General features: G+C 36.2%; 1 long non-coding RNA gene across 2 annotated transcripts in view; it reads right to left on the bottom strand.

Annotated features, from left to right (window-relative positions):
• Positions 1–21,533, bottom strand: part of LOC132532681 (uncharacterized) — a 54,377-nt gene extending 32,844 nt beyond the window's left edge. Inside the window, exons 1-3 of one of the 2 annotated variants that reach the window (XR_009544588.1) lie at positions 21,437–21,533; positions 15,306–15,346; positions 13,812–13,886 (exon numbers count right to left, since the gene is read on the bottom strand). This is a non-coding gene — a long non-coding RNA (uncharacterized LOC132532681). Of the gene's footprint in view, positions 1–13,811; positions 13,887–15,305; positions 15,347–21,347 lie in introns of both variants that reach the window. The other variant, XR_009544587.1, reaches the window with a different exon arrangement.
• Positions 21,534–21,777: the final 244 nt, after the last annotated feature.

The following is a 21,777-nucleotide window of genomic DNA, read 5'->3' as shown; positions in this document are numbered from 1 at the left end:
AAAGTGCATAGAAAAAAATTAGAACCAAATCCTCTAATTTGCTACATTATATTCTTTCTACTTTCTAAATTCAGCAAAGACATTGCTCAGATAGAATAAATCAAATCAAATGGTGAAAAAATCCAAAGTTACTAGGTATTTTTAAATGTAGAACTCTGGAAATTAATCTTGGGGTTTCTAGTTTTCACCAAATTTAAATAGTCTGTTACATTTGTTTTTTTTAAAAAGAGCACAGATGACTGTGGTTTAGTGTCTTTAGATGTAAAGCTGTAATTGATGGAAAAGATGCCTTACTGAACCTAATTTACAATCTTATTGAGTTAAGTGATTGGTCCTTGTCAGTCCATGGGAATTTCATTTTTAGGATATAAATGAAAAAAGTAAAAGCCACTCCTGAGAAAGGGGGGATTGCTTCAACTAATGACATGAAGGAAACAAGTTATTACTACCAGGAATTTTTTCCATAGGCTCCTTTCTTTCTAATACTTTTAAAGGATTTTTTTCTTATTTATACAGTTAGGGAATTAATTCAGCAAGGAAAAAATTATCAAAGAATTGTGCTTATGCTTCTAATACACTGAATTGTGCCAGCGGAGTTTAATTTTTCCAGAATTTTATAAACTAAAAAAAAAAAAATCTGGGTCAGTGTTTTACATTGTTGGCGGCTCTTCCACAGAGTCAATGTGATATTCCCTTATTGCTGAAACTAGAGCCCAGGAAGTTAGTACTTTTGTGGTAAAGTTTGTAATTTTCTTTCCCAGGCATTTTGATCTTGTGACATCGTTCCTCACTTCAGTGTTATGGCTAATTGAGACATATTTCTATCTGATGAAGACTGAATGAATCTCCCCTGGTGAAAATTTTATGCATTTATGGCTATTAAAGTCCATTTATTTAACTCCCACTTCACTTCTAGTGAATTAGTTATTAGGTTTTCTATATGAATTGGCAACAAAAGGTTCATAAAAGTAATCACTTGAAGGGAAATGTTTATGTAGCTTGGAAAAGATAGACTCTGAGCAGTTTAATTCCTTTTTATGTAATCAATTAAGGAAATATTCTTATACATAGCAACCACTACAAGTTCATCCTCTAAAATGAAAGTTTGGGCACGATCTACAAACTCTCTCACATTGAAATTTAATTGAATTACCATTAACGTGATTTGTTAGAGCTTTAAATGTTGTGTTATCATAAGAAGACAAAGAATCTTTCAGACTCTGACCTTAGAAATCACTTTCAAATGAAAAAATGCTGTATGTATTCAATATAAATAACTGAAGTAAATGAGAGAGTCAAATTCTTTTTCCCATTATTGTATAAAATTTTAAATAGTCTCTTTGGTAGTCAATGAAGTGTATGACATATCTTCTAAATTTCAAAAATGAGCAACATTTTCATTTTTTCCCAGTAGTTTTCTCGCATTTTATCTTGAGACTAACAACGTAAAGATCTATCTGTAATATCAATACATGTCATTCATTTTTTTTCATTGTCACCAGAGTTATTGCTCAGATTTAGATAACTGCCTACGCAACTAATTTGACACTCCTGGAGGTCATTATTTTTCCTTTAATTTTGATAGGACAGAGATAAACTGAGAAGGAAGGGAGAGATAAAGAGGGAGGAAGACCAAGAGACACGTGAAGCACTGCTTTACTGCTCATGAAGCTCTCTCTCTGCACGTGGGGTCCAAGGGCATGAACTCAGTTCCTTAGATGGTGCCTTGTGCACTCAAACAGGTGTATCATCATGAAATCCTAATATATAAATTATTCTAAATTTACATATATGGTTTGCTTACTTCTAAGTTCAATAAGAGGGAAAGATACTCTTTTTCCCTTTGATAAAACCATTCTAAAAGTAAATACAATAACACACACAAACTGTTTGCACAACCAAATCAGCTCTCAATGTTATCTCTAATGTTTTACTAAGCTTTAGCTGAGAAAAGATAACACATTCCTTTTGTATCTTATTTTCTACAATCTGGAACCAAAAATATTAGGATGATTGACTCACTTCAGAAACATGGAGCATACTTCTATTCTCAAAGCACAGTAATTAAATCTTTGAAAAAATAGAATTACACAAACTTGAGTCATCTAGCCAAGTTTGTCTTATGGAATTTCAAACAAAAAAAATGCAATTCATTGTTTAAATTAAACAGCAGTTTCACAAGATAATAATACTATAATAATAGACAATATTTTTCTTGTAGTATCTTAACATGACTTGGTGCCATATAAGAGAAAGTACTTAATAGAATAGGAACCTAAAATTACAGGGTAAGACTATTTTTTATTTCTTTTTTTATTTATTTATAAAAAGGAAATACTGATAAAACCATAGGATAAGAGGGGTACAACGCCACACAATTCCCACCACCAGATGTCCGTATCCCATCCCCTCCCGTGATTGCTTTCCTATTCTTTAACCCTCTGAGAGTATGGATCCAAGGTCATTTTGGGATGCAGAAGGTGGAAGGTCTGGTTTCCGTAAATGCTTCCCCGCTGAACATGGGTGTTGACAGGTCGATCCATACTCCCAGCCTGCCTCTCTTTCCCTAGTAGGGCGGGGCTCTGGGGAATCACAGCTCAAGGACACATTTCTAAGTATGTATTTCTCTAAAAATGAAATGGAAAATTAGTCAATAAACTTTTAATGGTAAACAAGAAAACTAAGGAAAAGTAATGATGTTCGAAATTTGGTGTCCAAGAGCTCTAGGTCAACTAAGAGTTGAGCAAATCTAAGGGTTTCTAAATTTTGTTTATTTAAAATTTTATGACCTAAACATAAGAAGGATTTCCTGTCATGGGCTATTTTCCATTTCACTGGGCTTGATGACATTCTCACTAGTCGCAAACTAAAACTTTACATTTGGAGTGGATAATTATAGTATCTCATCTTGCAGAATCACCACTAACTTTAAATAATAATGTTGGAGAGGAAAAAAACAGCTTTCTCTGAGCTAAGAATAGAGTTAAACTGATACAAGACAGATTAAGAGGAAAAATACATTTCATTCCTGTTGCGATGTCACAAAAACATAGGAGGGATGGAGGCTGGGTGTTGGAGCATCCAGTTGAGCATACAAATTATCAAGTTCAAGGACCTGGGTTCAAGTCTGTGTTCCCCTCCAGCAGGGTGAGGGGGGTGTTAGAGCTTCACTGTGAAGCAGGTCTGTAACTGTCTTCTCTCTGCTTCTCTATCCCTCACTCTCCTCTCAATTTCTCCCTGTCCTACTTAATAAAAGTTAAAAAGAAAGAAAGAAGGAAAGAAAAGGAAAAAATGACCTCTAAGAGCATGATAGATTCATAGTGTAGGCACTGAGCCCCGGAAATAACCCTGGTGGCAAATATAAAAGTAAAAATGTGTACACACACATAGATATATGGAGAGAAAGAGAGAGAGAGAGAGAGAGAGGAGGTATGTTGTGAATAGAATGTGAACTCACTAAAAAAATAAATTCTTGAAAAGTTTGATTTCAACACAAATTTAGGTGTGCTAAGCAGAGTTTCTTTACACAGAAAAATGGCCCTGAAAATGGCAATGAAAAGTTCCCCTTTCCTTCTGAAAGAAGGCCCTTAGCATACAAAGTATTTTCTACTTTTTTGGAGACAGAAGTTTAGAGTATAATTTCTTAATCTGTTGTCTTTTCAGTAATTCTAATACAAAATAATAAATTGCCACTTTGGCAGAACTTCAATAGCCTATCCTAAGCCCCAACAGTAGCAATAGCTGCCATTTATTAAATCTTCCTGATAGGCCAGATGAGGGCTACTCTAAGTACCTTAATATTTTAGCTTGTGTAAAGCCTCACAGAACATGTTATTACCTTACCCACTTTCTAAATGAGATAATAGTGACACAGACATTAAATAATTTACCCAAAGTACATAGTAATATTAGAACCAATATCTAAATGCATTCATTCTGACTCCTAGTTCCAGCTCTTTAAACACAGTTCATTATGTCTTAAGAAGCTGATAAAGCTTCAGCTCAGACTGGGTCCAGAGACTTCACATGTGGAATGACAACCCTTCAGCTTCATTACTCGGGTGAGACCTTTCCTTTCATAGTATTCTCTAATTCCATCCCAGGTGGCTCACTTTCTAACAAAGACCCAAAACCTAGATATACACCAGTTTCTGTGAGAGAGAGCACATGTTCACACGTATCCATAAACTACTGCAAAGTATATACCTGAAAGCAGAAGTACACTAGAGTTTGCAGTGAGTAGCCCCCTAACACTTCCTCTCCACTATTCCAAGCTTTGGGTCCATGATTGCTCAACAATTTGTTTGGCTTCGTATATTAACTCTCTTTTCAGTCACCAGGTTCCAGATGCCATCAGGATGCTGGCCACGCTTCCCTGGACTGAAGACCCCATCAATGTGCCTTGGAGCTTGGCTTCCCCAGAGACCCACCCTACTAGGGAAAGAGAGAGGCAGACTGGGAGTATGGACCGACCAGTCAACGCCCATGTTCAGCGGGGAAGCAATTACAGAAGCCAGACCTTCTACCTTCTGCAACCCACAATGACCCTAGGTCCATGATCCCAGAGGGATAGAGAATGGGAAAGCTATCAGGGGAGGGGGTGGGTTATGGAGATTGGGTGGTGGGAATTGTGTGGAGTTGTACCCCTCCTACCCTATGGATTTGTTAATTTATCCTTCCTTAAATAAAAAATAAATTTTAAAAAAGAAGCTGATAAAGTCAAAGGATATTGGATAGTAGCAAAACAAACAAACAAACAAAAAAAAAACCACATAGCTTCTGTTACAACTGAAGCTCAGAAAGAAGAGCTGCCTAGGAACATTAGCTATTCATTTTAATTAAGGGTATAAATTATAACACCAAATAAGCCAACTTCTTCCTTTATTTTGATCATTTTCCCTGTCTATAATTTGGCTGACCCATCAGGGTTCAGAATTAACCTGAAGACCACTACAATTATTTGGCTCCATAGCCAAAGACCCCTGGCTCATTACTGCCAGGTTAAAACTGCTGGGGTAATCACCTGCATATTTCCAGTCACTGTGGATACACATAAATTCTTCAAGATGTCTCTGAACTGTAAGAATCACTTAACTGCGTTGATTGTCTAATGCCCTGTGTGGTATCAACTCAATTCCATGACTTCTGGAATAAATGTAAGAAAACAAAATTGAACTCAAGCAGCTTCTAGCCTTTCTGGACCCCCAACACTTGTCCAAAATCCAAAGATAGCCCCCTAAAGCCCAGTAAATTTCACTCTCTTGTCAACATGTGTTGCCATAAAAGTCATGACAGGTCATGTACCAGAGTGATGTCTGGTTCTTTCTGTCTCTCCTCCTATCTTTCTCTTGGAGCTCCACTTCCACAGAGCCCCAGCCTAATAAAGAGAGGCAGGCTGGGAGTATGGATCGACCATGTTCAGCGGGGAAGCAGTTACAGAAGCCAGACCTTCCACCTTCTGCATCTCACAATGACCTTGGGTCCATGCTCCCAGAGAGATAAAGAATAGGAAAGCTATCAGGGGAGGGGATGGGATACAGAGATCTGGTGGTGGGAATTGTGTGGAGTTGTACACTTTTATCCTATGGTTTTGTTAATGTCTCCTTTTAAAAATAAATAATAAATAATAATAATAAAATCCTTTGGTGTAGTGAAGCACAGAGGAAGCAGTTAAAATGCCAGGATATTCAAGTTTTTCTTAATGAGGTCTACCCTCAGGGGAAACATGTTAACCAGCATCTAACATTCTAATTTTTTTTTCACTAACAATAAGTTCACTAACAATAAGAGAAATACCAGACTCCACCTCATTCCAAGTCACTGTATCCATTCTGTCCTATATAAGAGGCCAGAAAAAAATTGGAAACACTTATGAAGTTCAGCATCCAGAGGCACAGATTCAATAATGATGATTAATCTTTTTTTCTTTCACCAGAGCACTGCTCAGCTCTGGTTTATGGTGTGCCAGGAATTGAACCTTAGATCTTGGAGCCTCAGGCACAAAAGTCTGTTTTATAGCTATTGTGAACTCTCCACTGGCCTATAATAAATCCTTCCCACGTTTTGTGATACATTTTTTTTAACTTGAACAAATACAGTATGTATTTGTACAAAGTAGCCAGGAAAGAAGGCTACCATCTTTTGAATAATATGTAAGTGTGTGTATAGTGTGAGTGCCCCGGGCTAGAGGTGTGAGGTTGTGAGGGAAAGATATTACAATAAAGCAATTTAGAAGTATGTGTATTTCACTAAGAAGGAAATGAAAAAGGGATACTAAATCTAACACTCAAGTAGGAAAAGCTTAGACCATCTTCACAGGAAATAGATGAATAGTGCTAATAGCTGGATCCAATTTATAAGACACTAAACGGATATTATAGGAGGAAGGGAGATCATTAATCTCTAGCTAGAACAATGAAAGATCAGCAGCAATGTTATCACAGTGTCACATTTCAAGATTCTCGAAGTGTTTTGCCTTCCAGAATATTAATCAAAGACTATCCAGAATTAGGATGTTTAATTATTTGCAAGGGTCTTTGTAGTTTTTAGCTCAGTGTGCAGCCACTGATTACTGAACACAAAAATTTCTCCTCTGTTTTTATCTAATACATGTGACTATAGCAATAAGATCAATGGTCTCTGAATATGAAGATGTTTGATTTAAAAATTGTTTAGCAAAGCTATGGTTTTTCAAAATAATTTGATAGAATATACATTTGATTTAAGATTTAATGGAACTATGATCTAGGGGGTTCTTGGAGGGTTCTGCATTTTCTAAAATAGAATGTATGGCAGGTAGTTGTATTCAATCTTTGCCAGTGTACAAATGCATGGAATGGGATGGGAGAGTGAAAAATCAAAGCATCCATTCAGGCATGCATATCCTTTACCTTACATTATTTAACAAGTTTACTCATAGAAGTTTTGTTACAAAAAATATATCTGTCAATATCAGAGTTACATGACCATCAAAATGACATTGGCTGTATACTGTCCAATGAACAAATTTCAAAATGAAAGCGTCATATTTTTTTACTCTTCTTAGACGCCTTACCATCCAATTTCAAAAGATGATGTCCACCATGAACTAAGACTACAGAACTAAGATTACTAAAGAGGGTTGGGCATAAGATACAGGGACCCAATGGCACTGGTGAAGGGATATTAGTACCTTTGTAGTGGGTATAGTATAGCATGATATATTGAAGAAGTGTGAAATTGTATTACTAAAACAATTTATAGTCTTATAAGTCAAGATTATATATGTATATATATTTTTACATATATATATATATATCAGGCAGAATTTTTTTTTTTTTTTGGAAATTTTAGGAGGATACAATTTCATACATTTCCCGCTATCAGAATTCCAAACCCTATCCCCTCCATTGGAAGTTTCCCTATTCTTTATCCCTCTGGGAATATGCACCATAGATCTTTAAGGGGTGAAGAAGGTGAGAGTTCTGGCTTCTGTAAGTGCTTCTCTGCTGGACATGGTCGTTGACAGGTCAATTAATACCTCCAGCCTAGACAGGAATTCTTAATCGTCATTAAAAAAGAACAGATTGTTCAGCGGGAAGCAATTACAGAAGCCAGACCTTCTACCTTCTGCAACCCTCAAGGACCCTGGGTCCATGCTCCCAGAGGGCTAGAGAATGGGAAAGCTATCATGGGAGGGGCTGGGTTATGGAGATTGGGTGGTGGGAATTGTGTGGAGTTGTACCCCTCCTACCTTATGTTTTTGTTCATTAATCCTTTCTTAAATAAAAAATTTAAAAAAAAAAAAAAAAAGAACAGATGCGGGGACTGGGCAGTAGGTAGCACAGCGGGTTAAGCGCATATGGCGCAAAGCATAAGGACCAACATAAGGATCCTGGTTCGAGCCCCTGGCTCCCCACTTGCAGGGAAGTCGCTTCACCGGCAGTGAAGCAGGTCTGCAGGTGTCTGTCTTTCTATCCCCCCCTCTGTCTTCCTCTCCTCTCTCCATTTCTGTCCTATTCAACAACAACAGCAGCTATGGCAACAATAACAACTACAATAACCAAACAAGGGCAAAAAAAATGGGTAAAATAGGCTCCGGGAGCAGTGGATGTGTATTGGCAGATACCAAGCCCCAGCAATAACCCTAACCCTGGAGGCAAAAAAAAAAAAAAAAAAAAAACATATGCTTGGTGGGATTACCTGTTTACCTAAAATTAAAAACTCAAAAAATAGCCAGGTCATTTATTATGTCACTTAATTTAGACAGATATATCTTTGCTTTCTAAATGCTATTTGAAATATTAACATTTCAGTTCAAATATTAAAACATTAAGAAGGAAGGAAGCAACTGCATAGAGATACACATTCCAGACTCGCTATTAAATTGGGCTCATGATTCTTCTTATTTCTGTGTACTAATTTTATTTTAGTGTTATCATTGGGGCATATAATTCTTAATCTATCGTGCCAGCTGAGCCTTATAATGTACATGTCTATATAAATAAAAAAAAACCCATACAGTTCCAGACAAGCAAAAAAGGAAATACTATCAGCATTATTCAGTCCCATGGCAATTGTACTAAACTGCACATTAGCTGTAGATTTTTCCATTGTATGCAAATATGTGATTTAGATTGCATTATCTTTGCATTTGATTTTGTGGGAATTGATGTGCTGGCATATGTATGAGCAATTCAAGATTTTTATACCTTAAAATGATTCATAAAATTATCTGTAAAGCCTTTGTAACCTGGACCTTTTCTATAACTATCAGTTTACAGTGCACCTCATCCTTTCTGGAATCAGTAACTGGAATATACTCTGGGACATTTGAGTATATAGGCCCAGAGGGGACATATGCCTTGGGAACAGCTGTTTGGGAAGCCTAAATTCTTGTAAATACTAAATTTAATTTTTTCCAATTATAGCCAGAACATATGGATGTAATAGTAGTAGGGGCATCTCATTTAAAAATATCAATGTAATTAATATACTTGGGTTCATTTAAAGTTTATAGTCAGAAAAATTTATGAGTAAGTATTCATACTTACATTGTATGCAGGTTGGCAATTATCCAAGTAAGATAATTCAGTTGGTTTCTGTTTTTGTTTCAAATGATGTTTTTTTTAACTTATTGTTATGATGAAAATATTTCACAAAGGATATTTAAATATTTTATATAATAAAATGATTTATTCTTATGTAATGTTTATGGAAATGCCTCCTTATGTTAATTTAATTCAATACTATAAATTATTTAACTTATTTAAGTATAAAATGATATTTATATGTCATAATGTTAAGCCAGATATTAATCACAACTTGTGAATGATTATTTTACCATAACATTATAGAAGGTTCTTATTAAATTTCAATTGTTTCTATGTAATTCATAAATTTTAAAGCATAAATTACATTTCACCAAATATTATATAAGTTAACAACAGAATTTGCAAGGCAAAACTCAATTTTATTTGATTGATCAGTACCTGTTTATTGAATCAATAGTCCAATGACTCAATAATTTTTAACCTGATGATAAGTAGATTATAGTAAAGTGTTGAATTTCCTATATAAAAGAGAGAAAAGATGATGAGAGGAGAGGTAGAAGGGAAAGAGTGAGGAAGAAAGAAAATGGAGGAGAAAGAGAAGAAATGAAAGAGGAGAAAATGAAAAGAATGGAGATGAGGGAGGGAAGAAACAGGAAGAAAAGCAAGCAAGTTAAAAGGGAAGAAGAAAGTAGGAGGTTAAAGGAATATCGAAATATTATAACTCATCTTCCACAAAGCAAAGCATATTACTTATCTTTCAGTCCAATAAATGATAACTAGAACAGACCGTAAAAATATCCTTTCTCCATCAGAAAGCAATTTACTTAAGAATAAGTGTTTAGTTTTATGTGTAATTACCCATGTCTACATTTCTGAATGGCATGAAAGTTCAGGTGTGTGGATAATAAAGGGTAAAGAATTCCCCAAATGAAAACATGGAGAGGACTTGAGTATGTTCCAAAGAACTGTTTTCTGTAGGATCCAAGGGTTCAATTTCAATTCTCTGCTAATATTAAAAGCTAAATTATGATATTTATTATCCTGATTTTTTAATTCAGACATGAAAGAAGGTAAACCATCTGTCCATACCTTGAAAAAGACTATTTCCTTTCAGATTTTATGTTAGAGAAATACTGTAACTCCTTTGTGACTCCTAAAATGACCTGTCTTCATTACAATTATTTATTTTCACTATCTCCCCTCTAGTTGTGCCTTCCTTGAGTGTATCTTTCATCCTGTGACATCATGCTGCCTAACATAGGCCTTGCCAAAAAAAAAAAAAATGCTTACAAAATGAAGAGATGGAAAACAGAGTAAATCCTTTACATGGTGACTTTTTGTGGGTAGGGTCAGGACTATCATTGCTGAACACATAGCTCAAAACCTGCTCTCCCTTTAACTCTCAGCATATATTCTCTATGTTATAATTTTTCAGCACTGTTCATTGGAAACTTTAATATATTGTTAAGATAACAAGTCCCAAGCCTGAATCCTGATTTCTTTTCTTTCTTTTTCTTATCTTTTTTCTCTTCCTTTTTTTAAAATATTTATTTATTTTCTCTTTTGTTGCCCTTTTATACCCTTTTTATGCCCTTTTTTTGTTGTTGTGGTTTTCTACTGATGTTGTAGTTATTATTGTTGTTGTTATTTATGTCGTTTTTGTTGCATAGGACCGAAAGAAATGGAGAGAGGAGAAGACAGAGAGGGGTAGAGAAAGACAGACACCTGCAGACCTGCTTCACCGCCTGTGAAGCGACTCCCCTGCAGGTGGGGAGCCGGGAGCTTGAGCCAGGATCCTTATGCCGGTCCCTGTGCTTTGCGCCACCTGCGCTTAACCTACTGCGAAACTGCCCGACTACCTTCCTTTTCTTTTTAAGATTTGTTTATTGTGTCAGAGACAGAACATTACTGCAGTGGCATAGGAAGTGTTAGGGATTGAACAAGAATCTAAAACATGTAAATTCTGCCCTCTAACCTTTCAGCCAATACCCTGACCACAGTTACCCTATTTTTGCAAATTAGTGAAGTTCTCTATGCTTCCACATAATAGGATTGTTGTGAGATTAAGGTGACTTGCTCTACATAAAATACATCTAGGACATTTCCTTAAATGGAAGTATGAGAAGCATAGAAGTGTTTGTTAGACACGATTGTTATGATCTTCATTTTATTTTTCTGATTTATTTAATTCTCTTTCTATTGCCACCAGAATAATCACTGGGGCTTGGTGCCTAGAATATGATTCCTTGTGAATGATATATGTGTACTCTACAGAGTTCAGGACTGCCCAACCAATGAATTGTTTTCTTTATTGAGAGAAAACCACTCTGTCATTTTATGTGATACTGGGGATCAAACGTAGGGCCTCACATATTCAAGGGATGTGTTCTGCTGCTGAGTCACCTCCCGATTCCCACTATTATGATTTATAATCTATGTCAAACACAGATCCATTGTGCACTCAGATATGGTAAGTACTCAGAGGCCTTCTCTCTACTCACAACAAGAGAAAAATTCTGAGTTTAAGAAAAACTCAATTTAATTTCTCTTTTGACACATGTTATTGAAGTAATACTGTTTTCTGGACTTGTATAAATTTCCACTAGACGGATTATATTCAATTCTACTCAATCATATCATACTCAATACTACATCACTTTCAACACCAAGAATCTGCTTTTTGTCCTTTGCATTCAAGCAACTCCTTTTACCCAGTTAACTTATTCTTTCAGTCTGCCATGCCTTCTGATGTCTTTCACATGAGTGAAATCGTATGTTTGTCTTTGTCAGCCTAATTTCACTTAGCACGATACTCTCTAGGTAGATCCCTCTCTCCACCCTCACTGCATCTCCATCAGGAACATCACAAACCCTCTTGTGGGCCTCTACAGGACCTTGCCCTCGATGTAGAACAACAGTGGTAGAAATTGTCCCACTCTCCGAAGGGAGGCTGGGTCAACATACTCTGCCACTCAAGGAAGACTGGTCCTGAAATGAGTGCAGCCTAGAGTGTTCCTAGCTATGACCATGTTAATTTTAGCTTTGCTGAAGTAAAATAAAAAATAAAGGCTTAAGTATTTACTTAACTCATTCTATTTATACATTCATTTCTGACAGTAAGATTATCACCAAATTCAGTGCCTGCATGACTCCACCATTCTTAGTGGCTTTTTTAAAATAAAGAGTGAGAGACAGAAAGAGATAGTAAGATAAACGTAGAGTTTACACAGGTTCCTGTGCAAAATACAGTAGACGTGGGCTCTACTCACATCAGTGGGGTTTACTGTTAATGGTATTTATATACTTTTCCTATATTTAAGATCTCCTTTCAGCCCTGATCCAGCTTTCTGGTCCTATTCCCAACTCTGACACTATCTCCCCAGACAATACTTTCAGGACACTTGCATGTTAGCTATCAAGCTCAGGCAAAAAATAGTTAAAAATCAGACCTCTTGGAATATACCTAAAATAAACTTCCTAGCTTCTTCCAGCATAAAGACACCAAATATCATATGCTCTGTAAATGCCTTTAGGTTCCTGATTATTAAACACTTTATTCTGCTTTATATCTTAATGCTTTTCACCCATCAAGTTGCAGATGATACCATGACACCATCCTGACTTCCCTGGGCAGATGACCTCATCAATGTGTCCTGGAACCCCATCTCCCCTACCCCACTAGGAAAAGAGACAAACCCAGAAATAAGCCTACACACCTATGGATATCTAATTTTTGACAAGGGAGTCCAACCTACTAAATGGAAAAGGGCAGTGTTGGGAAAATTGGGTTGAAATGTGCAAAATTAAACTGAACCACTACATTTTACCATACATAAAAGTAAACTCTAAGTGGATCAAGAACTTGGATGTTAGCCCAGAAACTATCAAATACTTAAAGGAAAACATTGACAGAACTCTTTTCCTCCTAATTTTTATGGGCATCTTCAATGATACAAATCAAATTATAAGGAAGATTAAAACAAAAATAAAACAACTGGACTACATCAAATTAAAAATCTCCTGCACAACAAAAGAATCCACCACCCAAATAAAGAGACTCTTTACTAAATGGGAGAACATAATAAAGGCTAATAAGCAAAACATATAAAGAGTTCACCACACCAGCAACAAAAATACAAATGACCCCATCCAAAAAATATGGAGGAGATATGAACAGAATATTCACCAAAGAAGACATTGAAAAGGCCAACAGACATATGGAAAAAAATTTTTTGAACTTGAAAAGGCAAAACAAAACAAACAAACAATATATATATATATATATATATATATATATATATATATATATATATATATCCAATGGGAGAACTATGGTGGTTAATGCTGGAGAGGCATGGAGTACAAAATCTTTGGTAAAGGGAGTGATATAAAGTTATACCCTTATTATCTCATGATCTTTTAAATGACTATGACATCACTAATGAAAATTATTTTAAAATTAAAGTCTGTCTAGTTGGATTCAATCCTGAGACTTCTTTTTTTCTTGCTAAAGAAAATTTTTACCACTAGGCTAGTTGCCTCACCTGCTGATAAGAACTTTTTTTCTCTCTCCTAACAATTTCTCATAGATGAGAAGCTCCACCACTAGGTTACCACCTGTGAAGCTTATTTCCTTCAATACCTTTAACCAATCTATGGGAGACAGCTGTGTCTAAGTCCTTGCAAATCATTGTGCAGGTGACTCATAATACACTGACAAGTAAACACTTAAACCTTGCTCAATATGCCTAAGTAATTTTGCAACATATTTCCACTTACCTTGGTTATATTTGGAATTTTCCTGGGAAAACAGGTCTTTAGATTGACTCTCAACGCAATAGACTATAAATAGTCCTTGAAAAAAAAAAGAAAGAAAGAAAAGTTATATGGAGACACTTGCAGTGGATTTCACTTTAAAATATGCACACTATGGTTGTGAATTTACTATTAAAAGTTTTCATTATTATATATAAAGTGATGATTTTTGTTGGGAAGATGGGGACACAGAACTTTGGTGATGGGTGCGGTGTGGAATTATACCCTGCAGTCTTAACATCCTGTAAACCACTATTCATCTCAAATGAAAAATGGTAGAAATAGAGAGAGAGAAATGGAAGGAAGGAAGGGAGGCTATAAAGAACTGATAGAATGCTAGAAAATCCCTTTTGTAAGGCATGGACTACTAGTAGTTAAATAAGTTATGATATTCAACTTTTAAGTTGTTCCACTTTTGGATTTGTAATTCAAAGATTTAATTTGTAAACATTATTTACATGGTCCATAGTTACACTTTATATGTCACAGAGTAGGGCAGAGCAAACATGTCCGTGCCATAATAAAATAATGTGCTTAGATTTTGTTGAGGCTATTGTCTCCTTAACTCAAACTATTCTTTCTCTTATTTTTTAAATATATATATTTTTAGGTAGGGAGAGAAAAAGACAGAGAGAGAGACCTTCTTTTTTTTTTTTTTTTTTTTTTTTTTTTAAATTTTTTTTTTTTAATATTTATTTTCTTTATTTATTCCCTTTTGTTGCCCTTGTTGTTTTATTGTTGTAGTTATTATTGTTGTTGTCATTGTTGGATAGGACAGAGAGAAATGGAGAGAGGAGGGGAAGGCAGAGAGGAGGAGAGAAAGATAGACACCTGCAGACCTGCTTCACCGCCTGTGAAGCCACTCCCCTGCAGGTGGGGAGCCGGGGTTCGAACCGGGATCCTTATGCCGGTCCTTGTGCTTTGCGCCACCTGCGCTTAACCCGCTGCGCTACAGCCCGACTCCCGAGAGAGACCTTCTATCGTGCTTCACCACTTGTGAAGCTTTCCTCCTGCAGGAAGGGACCAGAGGCTTGAACCTGAGTCCTTATGCACTGTGATGTGTGCACTTAGCCAGGTGTGCCAACACCTAGCCCCAAATGTCCTTTCTTCTATCTACATCATTATTCCCTGCTAAAGGTATTTTACCAACTTATCTTTTAGACAAATTTCTAGATGTTCAAAGGCAAATAAGAAATGCCTTGCTGCACTATTTAGTGACTATATTTTCCAGTCTGATTTATAACCACTACTGATAGTGAACTTTACTCACTAGAGGAAGAGAACAGATTGAAATTACTAGTGCTTTTATTACCAAGTTCACATGTCCACTTAAGCTGAGTCTTCATCCTAAAGAGTCTGGCATGCCCTTAACTAAAAGAACTAATAAATCTAGAAAACATGCAGAATCAAATAATTAGAAACAAAGGCATCGAGCCTAAAACTACAAATATGGTATACCATCTCCATGTTGTAGTTCTGTCATTCACAGTGCAGTTCATCTACAAAGACATGATCAAAATTTAAACAGTTAATTTAAATATCTCTAAGAAAATGCATGGGGTCTATATTTTTAAAAAATTTGCTACCACTAATTTAGAGCACAAATGTGAATTTTCAGACTACCACTGCTCTTAATAGCTTCAAGATGGCATTACAACTCTAACAAAGAATATAAACATTTTATTTTTGTAATTTTAGCATCAGAATTTAAGTACATGTAAAAATTGATCTGAAACTAGACTGTACATGTGGAAACATTTTGTAAACTGGATTAGAACCTCCTGAGAATTCAAAATGCATTGAAAAGTTAGTCTAAATTTTCAGTTTAATTATATTTTTCACGCCCTTTAAGAATCAGTGCTTTAAGACTAGATCAAAGACATATGGTTAACCAAATGTGTGGAGAAATCCTAGATTTTATAGTAAAACATTAGTAATGTATATTTAGATGAGAATGTTGTGTATTTGTATACCAAAGTACACACAGACACAACTATGCTTTGTATAGTTGCCATTTCTTCTTCTCACAGAACTATTTCAGACTCATAATGAGATCCAATCATGTTTAGCTAAGAACTTAAGAGACCTTTAAATAAGTGAAAAAGAACAAACTTGAGTATCTTAAGTTTTCAGTATTTTACACAGTGATTTTCATTCTGAATGCTGAAGGGGAAACCTCATCACCACTGTTCTGTGGAAGGTTTCTAGAAAACGCCTCACTTAGGTGACTATGTGGTTATTTACCGGGTCCCGTAAAATAGAGCATATGTTCACATGTATCCATAAATTAGGGCAAAATGTATACCTGAAAGCAAAAATACACAATAGTCTGTATAAATTTCATAATGAAATAGTGTCTACTTACACTTAGATACCCTCCTCACCTACTTCCTATTACAGCTCTCTTACTCAGTCCAAAACTAACCTCATCAAAGTAAAGACTGCAAAAGCTGAATGAGGGCAAGAGACTGGCATACTTTAACTATGACTCTTTAGTCACTTCAAGGCCACCCCATCAGCTGGGGGCCTAAACGGGGAGTCCTGAGATTTCCAAACAGACATGATGGGCCTAGATCTAGAATAAACCCCTCTCTCCATTGTTACCAGTCACCTCTATCAGGAACAACAAAATAGACCCCTTTGTAGGCCCCCATAGGACCTTGCCCTCAACTTGCATCAACAATGGTAAAGAATGTTCCATCCTCAAAGTGAGGCTGGACAATATACTCTATGCTACACCTGAGGAAGATGGGTCCTGATGTTGGGGCAGTTTAGAATGTTTCTACTCATGACCACAGAATGTGAGCTCAGATCTACAGGGATGCAGAGGTAACATAGGGTCCTAAGCTGAATATGGGCCCCAGATCACATCAAATCGATGGGATTTACAATCAACAATATTTATACACATTTTCCATATTAGGGAGCTACTCTCCTCCCTGGTCCAGTTTTCTGGTCCTTCTGCCAGCCATGACATCATCTCCCCAGACAATAATTAGGATCCACCTGCATGTCATATTTCAGGCTCAGGCAAAAACAAAACAAAACAAAACAAAACAAAACAAAACAAAAACACTAGTATAGTCACAGGCCCTTTAGAATATAACTAAAATATGCCTACGAGCTATCTACAAAACAGAGACCCCCCTCAACTCTTCACCTACACTATTCCAGCCTTTAGGTCCATGATTGGTCAACAATTTGTTTGGCTTTGTATGTTAACTCTCTTTTCAGCTACCATGTTCCAGATGCTAGCAGGATGCTGACCAGACTTCTCTGGACAGACAACCCCACCAATATGTCCTGGAGCTCTGCTTCCTCAGAGCCCTTCCCCACTAGGGAAAGAAAGAGACAGGCTGGGAGTATGGATCAACCTGTCAATACCCATCTTCAGCGGGGAAGCAATTACAGAAGCCAGAACTTCCACCTTCTGCATCCCACAATGACCTTGGGTCCATACTCCCAGAGGGTTAGAATAGGAAAAGAATAGGAAAGCTATCCAGGGAGGGGATGGGATACAGAGTTCTGGTGGTGGGAATTATGTGAAGTTGTACCTGTCTTATCCTATCATTTAGTCAATGTTTCCTTTTTATAAATAAAAAAAAATTTTAATGAGGAACATATATATATATGCAGACTCCAGGTATATTAAGTGCTAAAATATGTAGTGTGAAATTGTAAAGTAAATAATAAGTAATGTGAAACACAACTTACTAATAGCTGTTATTAGGACATACTAGTAGAAAATGGCATCCTAAACCCTTAAATGGCATAAACAAAATAATAGGTATGACTCATTACTTAAGGAAGGACATAATGGGCTGGGGAGATAGCATAATTGTTATGCAAAACAATTTATGCTTGAGGCTCCCAAATCCCAGGTTTAATCCCAAGCACCACCAATAAACCAAAGCTGAGCAGTGCTCTGGTACAATAAACAAATAAACGAACAAACAAATAAATAAATAAAATATATCAAGACAAATAAGGACCTCATCAATGAAGACCAGAAAAAACGGAAAGATTCTATTAAATTTTCAATGTCTATAACTGCCAAAGTTCTAGTACCTAGACTGTACTGAGAAAATAAATGGAAAATTGCCAATGCCCTGTAAAAGCTGGGAAAGGCATTCTAGCAGATACAGAGAAAAGAGTCGCACAGGCCGGCTGATGTGGGAGACCCACAAGCATCCATAACCAAAACATGTATTGATTTATTTATTATATATTTTTGTCATCACAGATTCTTCACCACTCCAGGCTGACTTTCAGATAGAGAGAGGTAGAGAGGTGGGGGAGAAAGAAAGAAAGAAAGAAAGAAGGGAGGGAGGGAGGGAGGGAGGAAGGAAGGAAGGAAGGAAGGAAGGAAGGAAGGAAGGAAGGAAGGAAGGAAGGAGAGAGAGAGAGATATCATAAAATGGAAGCTTTTTCCTATGCAGTGGACTCAAACCTGAGTGACACACACACGTCAAAACAGCATACTACCCAAATGAGTATTTTTCCAACCTCAAATATCCAGTACCTTTCCCTATAGAATTTATTTGTTCATTCATTTGTTTGTTCGTTTGTTTTTACTAGAGCATTGCTCAGCTCTGGCTTATGATGGTGTGATATATTGAACCTGAGACTTCAGAACCTCACAAGCATGAAAACCTTTTGCATAACCACTGTACTGTCTCCTGTCTCAAAACATGTGAAATTGGGACAGGGAGGTGACTCTGAGCTGGATCCCTGGCATCACATTAAAAAATGGAACAATACAATTGTGTATCAATAAAAAATTCAAAAACTAGATAATATGATAGAAAGTTTTTTGAAATATGAAAACCTACTGGAACTTCAAGTAGGAACATGAATTAGTACAGATGTTTAGAAAGCAGCATAGTAACAGTTATTTAAATTCAGGATATAAATATCCTACAAATGCAGCTACCTTATTCATATTTACTTGTCAAAGAGCTCCTCCTCACATAGGCCCAAAGAGATCATGTAGTTTGTATGTGGAACAGAAACTTGCAAAGATTATGAGTAACACCACTGAAGACTTGCTAGGTGATACACAGGATACTGACTAAATTATACGCAGCCACAAAACAAACTTCATACATATTTCAAAGTGAAAATTGCTAGACTGGTGGATACATTCCAAAATTCATTTGCAGAGATTTTGAAAATGTGTTTGAAACAGCAGTACCTATTTCATAAGAACAGAAAGTTACACATTGTGGTAACTGTTGTATGGACAAAAGTTGTGAACAGTGGGAATAAAGGAAATGCATCAGTGAGTAAAATAGGAAAGGACCATGTTGAGAGCAGTGCTGAGCATGTCCCATAAACTGGGAAATAAGCTCAGTTTAATTGCATGTATATATTGTTAAAGAGTAAAAAAAAATAATAATAAAAAAGAAGCAAAAAAAAAGAAAAGAAAAGAAAATTTATAGGATTAAAAAAGAGGAGAAAAAGAATATAGGAGCTGAATGGTGACATACCCAATAGAGTGCACATGTTAATATGCACTAAGATGTCCCCACTTGTAGGGAAGAGCTTAGTGAATAGTGGAAGAGTGCTTCAAATATCTCTCTAGGGGCTAATAACCAAAATATACAAAGACATCATCAGACTCAGCAACAAGAAAACAAATGACCCCCTCCAAAAGTGGAGAGAGGATATGAACAGAATATTCACCATAGAAGAGATCCAAAAGGCCGAGAAACAAATGGAAAAATGCCACAAGTCACTGATTGTCAGAGAAATGCAAACAAAGACAACAAGGAGATACCAACCAATTCACTCCTGTGAGAATGCCATACATCAGAAAAGGTAGCGACAACAAATGCTGGAGAGGTTATGGGGACAAAGGAACCCTCCTGCACTGTTGGTGGAAATATAGGGTGGTCTACCCCCTGTGGAGAGCAGTCTGGAGAACTCTCAGAAGGTTAGAAATGGACCTACCCTATGACCCTCCAATTCCTCTCCTGGGGATATATCCTAAGGAACTGACCATACTCCTGCAAAGAGATTTGTGTACATCTATGTTCATAGCAGCACAATTTGTAATAGCCAAAACCTGGAAACGACCCTGGTGTCTAACAACAAATGAGTGGCTGAGAAAGCTGTGATATATATATATATATATACAATGGAATACTATGCAGCTATTTAAAATGGTGACTTCACCTTTTATACCTCATCTTAGATGGAGCTTGAAGAAATCATGTTAAGTGAGTTAAGTCAGAAACAAAACAATGAATAGGGGATGATCTCACGCAGACAGAAGTTGACAAACAAGATCAGAAGGGAAAACAATAAGCAGATCTTGGGCTGGAGTTTATGTATTGCACCAAAGTAAAAGAGTAGGGGGAAGGATTCAGGTCCTAGAATATGATAGCAGAGGAGGACCTAGTATGGGTTGAATAGTTATGAGGAAAACTGGGAAATGCTACACACGTACAAACTATTGTATTGTACCGTCAACTGTAAACCATTAATCCCCCAATAAATAAATTTGCATATATATATATATATATATACATATATATAATCTTCTATTTCTATCTCTCTGTTTTTCACTTTCTAACAACAACAAATAGCCACCATGAAATAGTGGTGGAGTTATGCAGGCCCCAAGCCCCCATGATAGTCCTAATGGCCCAGAAAAAAAAATGAAAAAATAAGACTCAATACACAATCAAAAAAAGACAGAATATAAATGGTGTTCTCTGCTTTCTTGCCTCTGAATGAAGGCAGATTTCAGTTTGAGAACACAAATATAATACCATACTTCCCTTTTACCTCAAGGATTACAACATAAGAAAACTGAGATTTCCTTTATTTGAAATATGAACACCTATATAGCTAATTTCCATACTGAAAATTTTTAAAAAGCACAGGATGATAATCTTTTTTCAGGATACAAGTATCATTACAAGACTGCCAAAACATTTTAAGAACTCAAAATTTTTAAAATGCAGCCAATTCAGTCATTCATCTCTTAACAACCTTGTATTAAGGATAAAATATCACTGGGAAATTAGTATCCAGCAATAAGGTTGAATGTGAATGTAAGCACTGTACACTATATAATATAAATTATTAGAACAACTTTCAATTTGAAATCACTGGTTTTGATTCACGTTTGTATAAAAATTATGTTTACATGTTAAGCTTCTATCACAATCATGTTTCAGTGCTACATTCTGACTAGACAAAAATAACCCTTCACAAACTTTCTTGCTGTTTCTTTGTAAATTTCCAGAACATATTAAGAATCTGCATGGATAAATCCATTTGAAAAATAATCTCCTGACCATCTTTCCATGCCAAGAGTTCTTGCCCCTGTTAATCATCTCCCATAAATCTGGTCTTTGACACTACAGACAAATACAAAGTTATTAGCTGTGAATCTAGTTAGAGAGCTCTAAATCACTTTCTCAAATTGCACTACTTTCACAATGCAACAAAGTTCTTTCACGTTGATTAAAAGAGATGAAGGATACAAACAACAACAAGAGAGTAACAGGAAGTCCAGTCATTCCTTTCATCTTCCCAGTGAAAGCCAGTTAGTACAACTTGACTTTCCTCAAACAAACCTCTCCTTTTTGTGGCTAAAGAAAGGCTTTGGCAAACACTTATCCTTTTATATGCACTTGTCAAAAATCACAGGGTGAATCAAGCCACTGCTTTGAAGAAAACGCTTATTAGAAACCTGAAGCTCTTAAGTGCACCAGGATTTAGTGCTGTTGCAAGAGACTTGAGACCAAATGTGACTATGGTGTCAATTTAAAGTCAAGTCCAAATGCATTGACTTCAGGGCTGCAGCTGTCACCTCATTCTTTAGTTTAATTTCCAGTATACCTTGAAGAACTGTTTAGTTTTCAATTATTTTCTGGAATCTCAGTTCTATATTTCACTCAATTGAAGGATATCTTGT

This window comes from Erinaceus europaeus, chromosome 14 (assembly GCF_950295315.1).
Source record: "Erinaceus europaeus chromosome 14, mEriEur2.1, whole genome shotgun sequence".
Classification (NCBI taxonomy): Eukaryota; Metazoa; Chordata; class Mammalia; order Eulipotyphla; family Erinaceidae; genus Erinaceus; species Erinaceus europaeus.
The sequence above is the reverse complement of the archived record's forward strand: the minus strand, read 5'-3'. Positions and strand labels throughout refer to the sequence as shown.